This window comes from Cricetulus griseus, chromosome 2 (genome assembly GCF_003668045.3).
Source record: "Cricetulus griseus strain 17A/GY chromosome 2, alternate assembly CriGri-PICRH-1.0, whole genome shotgun sequence".
Taxonomy (NCBI): Eukaryota; Metazoa; Chordata; class Mammalia; order Rodentia; family Cricetidae; genus Cricetulus; species Cricetulus griseus.
The window spans coordinates 430,922,144-430,927,760 of record NC_048595.1 but is presented as its reverse complement, the minus strand read 5'-3'; positions in this window follow the sequence as shown (position 1 = coordinate 430,927,760).

Here is a 5,617-nt window from a genome sequence, read left to right as displayed (position 1 = left end):
TTACAAATAATTTCATTGTAATATTAAGCAAATCGGATTTTCTTTAGGGAATGTGGCCTCCCTGTCAGAAATATTCTAAGATATAAATGGGTCAATACATAGAAAATGCATAGCCATGTGACTCCCACCTAGTGATTAATCCTTGGAAAAATGCCAGACATTATCTGATGTGTTTAATTAATTGACCTTTTAAATTCATATTTGTCCTTATTAATTACCATACAACTAAAAATGATCACTCATCTCATAAATAAGAATATCGAAAAGTACTCAGAATTGTAGATGCCAAATAAATCAACTGCTTCATTTTCCCGGATCCCCTGTGACCACATACCTATAAATTTGTTTTTCCATAGTTTTAGGCATGATACATAAAAAGTTTTAGTAGAAAGGACTATGCATATTTCTTTACTAGTTTTGATAAATATGAATTCTTGAATATATATCTTAAGTTTTATGACAATTGTATAATTTTCAAGGGAGGCTTCATAAAATACGTTTAGTTTTTGTATGAAATATTGAAGAATGGGGATGGACACGGCACCTCAATCAGGATGGCTTCAGCCTTAGGGATTTTGGCACTGTATGGAGATACTTTTGGTTATAAAACTGTTGGCATCCAGGGGTAGAACCCAGGAATGCCGCCAAACACCCTAACTACACAGAAAATTATAAACCTCCCACAAATGATGAGTCCAGAAAGTCAGTAGCTTCAGGGTTGAAAACGTCTGACCTAGAAAGTCTCGCTTGTCCTCGCCTGAGCTGCATTGATGGGATGTCATCAAAGGTACTCCAAATACATAGTGAGGTGTTAGGTGATGTGACCTGGCAGTTATCCACCTTTATTTCTTTGTGCCTGTGTCAAGCCATGATATACCTATTTTTACCACCAAAAGTAAATAGAAGGTTCTGGAAAGTCTTCAGTCAGCAGGAAGTCACTGTGCATGTTTAAGTTGGTACAGTTGGATGGCTCATCGTAATTTAGTGGTTAATTGCAGAATTAGCAATAACTTGAATATTTTAATTAGAAACTCTTCATTCAACAACTCATGAGCATCATCTATTGGGTATCATATTTTCCTAGGTGCTAGGTGCTGTTTGATGAACTCAGAACTGTGTACCCACTGAGAGAAAAAGTCCTGCTAATTTTCATAATAAAACACTTTTTTTGTTAAGAGACAGATGGCCATTTCAGATAGGTTAAACTGTGAGAAAGTATATTCTGAACTTTATGAAGTATGATTAACATTGTCCATGATATTGAATCATATTAAATGAACATTCCTTTTAAAATAATGTATTATTTGTATTGTAGATACTACTTTGGAATAATTCCAGGACTGAACAGTTACAGGACTCTGAAATTTGACCATCCTAAGTATGAATAGAAACTTTATTTTGTAATATGGATTAAGCAAAATAAAAATGCAAAAATATAATTTCCCAATTGCTATAAAGTCTAAACATTTTGTGTGCTAACACAATGCCAGTAGTGGAAAATTCTAGATTTGATCCATTGTGAAGGGCTAAATCAAAGAAAAGGCATATTAAAATATGGTATAATTTATGGGTAGGCTGTGTATACATGAAACATAAAAGAATTTGGTGTTTAGGCTTGAATCCCATCCCCTAGATATATCATTATGTATATCTCATTTTTGGGGATATGTGAGTCATATCCCCAAATCTGAAAAAAACATCCCAAACACTTCTGTTCCCCAGCACTTTGAATAACATATATACTCAGTCTTTTATTGATCTCCATTGTATATTTTCCTGCACAAAAGATATATACTTTGCAACTCTTGTATATGATAAAATTAAAGAAAGAGAATATGTTTTGAATGCCTTGGAAAAACTACATAATACTGGATTGGATTGTATGTATACATTTACATAAATATATATTCAGATTTGTAGACATATGTTTATGTGATGTTCTTTTGCATCCATTAGATTATATTTTTCATAAGACTCTAGAGCTAGATCTCTTTTCTCATTAAAGTTTTTATTAGTTGGGAATTTCATATGATGTGTTATGACCATATTCATTCCTCCCCCAACTCATTTCAGACACATCCCATTCCACAGTCCCCTAATTTTTTATTGTCTTTTTTTTTTTTTTTACCTACCAAGTCCAATTTCTGATGCCCATATATACTCGAATGTTTATCTACTGGAGCATGGTTGACTTATCAAGATGACACTTGTAATGAAAGCTGACTCTCCCACTGACCACTAGCAGCTTTCACTTGCCAATAACTCTTCAGCTAGGGATGGCAATTCATGCCTATCTCTCCTTTCCAGGCTGAGAATTTGTCTGGCTTGAACTTGCACAAAGCTTGTGCCCACTGTCACATCTACCATGATTTTGTATGTGCAGCTCCCCTCTTATAGATGAAGGACACTATTTCCTCATAGTAATCCTCCACCTCTGACTCTTATAGTCTTTTTTGCACTCTCTTCTATAGTGGCCCCCAAGCCTTAGGAGGAGGAGATGTGATGTAGATATTTTGTTTAGGGCTGCTTTTTCCAAAATCTCTTATTATCCTATTAGCCAGTTGTAGATCTCTGTGTTACTCAACATCTGTTGCAAACAGAAACTTCTTTGATGAGGCTTGAAAGATGCTTTATTCTATGAAAGTAGTGAGAAGTCATTAGAAGTTGGTTTAATACTATGGCCACTTAGGACAATAGTAGTAGTAGATTCTCCCCTCTGTCCTGTGACATGTCTAGTTTCAAGTTTGTGGCCTGACAATGGTGCCAGGTATGGGTTTCATCTAGTGGGGTGTACTTTGAATCCAATTAAAAGTGGCGCCACTATTGCACCATGGGTGTGTCTTGCCAAGACAGTCTGTAGATCACAGAATCCACAGCTGGGTAAGATTGACGATTGCTTCTCTCCTTCACTAGCATGCATAGCTCTTTCCAGCATTGTGAAAGCTAGCCAATAGGGATGAAGCCTCTAGGTCTGTACTACCTTGACATCCCCATGCTATGTGACTCAAGTATGTGGTGCCTTCAGCAATAGAGTATTACTATTATATTCTGGAGGAACACCAATAGCATTGGCAATGACCTATGTTGTTTGGGGGGTCTGTGAGACCTTACTAGTCAGTGATCCTCAAACAGATAACCCATTCCCAGCACTGGGTTTTTTTCTTATTTGTTAGTTTCTGATTTCTTGGAGTGGCATTGCCATCTTGTTATAGGGTAACTCCATTTTAACTCTTTTTATATGCATATGTATGTTTATATGGAAGCTCCTATAATAGTAGGTAGGTTTCCATATGATGTTTTTGAAAGTCATTCACTCTTTTAAAAATTAAGGTTTTAGGTTAGTGTACAAAGTAATGGGGTTAATCATAGTATTTTCACACATATGTGTTATACTCTTAATCATTCCGCTTCTCCATGCTCTTCCTTCTCTCCAGTTGGCTCCCCCTTTTCCCCATTAGTACCCATTTGCCCCATTGACCCATTTGTTTTTTCTTTTCCCTATATTCACTATCCTATTTCCTACTCCTCTTAATATCTCTTCCTCCCTCTTAGGTCTACTTTCTAGTTTCATGACCTATAGACAAGCATGTAAAAACATACACACATAGATATGCATATATTATATATAATTATACATATAATTTTAACTTTAGGTTTTCCATTTGAAAGAAAACATGTGTTACTTGTCTTTCAGGCTCTGGCTTATTTCACTTAGCATAATGATTTCCAGTTGCTTCTATTTTCCTGCAAATAGCAGATTTCTATTTTCTTTATAGCTAAACAGAATTCCATTGTATCCAGGTACCACATTTGTTTAATCCACTCATCTGCTGAGGGACATCTAGGCTGGTTCCACTTCCTGGTCACTGTGACTATTGCAGCAATAAACATAGATGCCTTGCTCACTTTGACTTTCTGAATTCTAGTCAGTTCTTTGTCTATAATTCCCTAATCTTCCACTATCATTGATATAATTCTAAGAGTTTCTTAAACTCTGTACAGTAGCCCTGAATTAGAGCCATGTGTAAATTTTGCCTACAGCAAAAAGTGAGGACTGAATTCTTTTGGTTCCATGTAATTTACTTATTATTGGTAGATGTCAGAAAACTCACAAAGGAGAGCCCGAGATGCCAAGGTATAAAATAGGTAGTGGTAAAAAACACAAGGTACAGTGGTGGGCAGCCCATGCCAGCCACTGAAAGAGAAGTTTGTGCTGATGGTGACTTAGCCTCTGGTGACACTTGTAATCCAAAAGAATGTTCATTATGAACATTATAGCATGGTTCCTTCACAAGGCACTTATGGAACATGCCAGAACCTAGATGTGGTAAAAACGCTTACACACATATTTAGCTTGGATGTCATACTTTCAAATGCTCAGAGCAATATTTTTTAAAAGTTACTATTTGGTTGAAAACATGCAAATCATATTCCTGTATAATAATTTCCTATGTTTAAAATTGCTTTCTCCTTGGGTTTTCATTGACATGAGCAGAACTTTTTTCTTAATTATAAATTCATGTGAAAGAGATGATAGTTGTGATCACTTTTCAAATTGCTAATGAAAGCGTCCCACCCCCTCCCCTTAGCTCAGTAGTCTTTGCCTGAGAAACCAATGTGGCTTCTCTGTTCAAAGAACTATGAAAAAACAGAAAATGATGCTTTTCACTTATTTGCATTTAAATAAGGAAAATTGTACCTTTAAATATACAGATACACATTTGTAGCTGCTAAGTTTGAAATGTGGAAGCAGCCAACCAAAATAATCCTTATGAAAGAGAGCCAAGTCAGGGTGGTTTAGTGACATTACTGAAAATAAGCTTATGCAGATTAATTACTGACTTAGGGATACACAACGTCAAGACATCTTCTGACCTGAAGTGAGCACTTTAATCCTTATTTTAAGCTGTAAAATGGCTTCTTTTTGACTAGGACAAAATTAAGCATCAAAGACTGCAGTCAGCCCTCTTGTGGCAGGTATAGATAGTGATGACAATGATCTAAAAACAGGGCATGCTCTTCAGAGTAAAAAATTAGGTTTCTCTTAACTCTAGATTTATGAATGCAAATTAAAAAATAACTGCAGGTATTTGAAATTCTACGGCGTAATATAAGCAACTGGACTTCACAGTAAGAAGAAATGCCTTTTGATGGTTGCTGCTGGACCTTTTGGGCTCCTAGTCTGCAGAAGTCTATGGCACAGAATTATTATACAAGGAGCAAAAGAGTGACTTATAAATACACTGAATGCTTCCTGGCCTTGGCATCTGTTCTGACCTTCAAAACTTTTCCATTTAAAAACATCTGGATTTCTTCAAACAAACAGGTTTTTTCCTTGTATTTTCTTCCTCTTCTGTTTCATTTTGTAAATTCTAAGTATCATTTCTGCTTTCAACTTGTTATCCGTGGTAATAGTTGCCTTTCACGTTCCGTAACAGCGTCACAGTTCCTCATGGTGATCCTGTTTCTGGAATTCCAGTGTGATCTTCTTTCAGTCATTGATAGATTTGTAATTGAGTGCCTGCAATATGGCAGTAGCTATTTTATGTGCTAGGGACAGGAGGGTAAAATGACGATTCCACTTCCATGGATCTCACAATGCTGATAGAGACCTCGG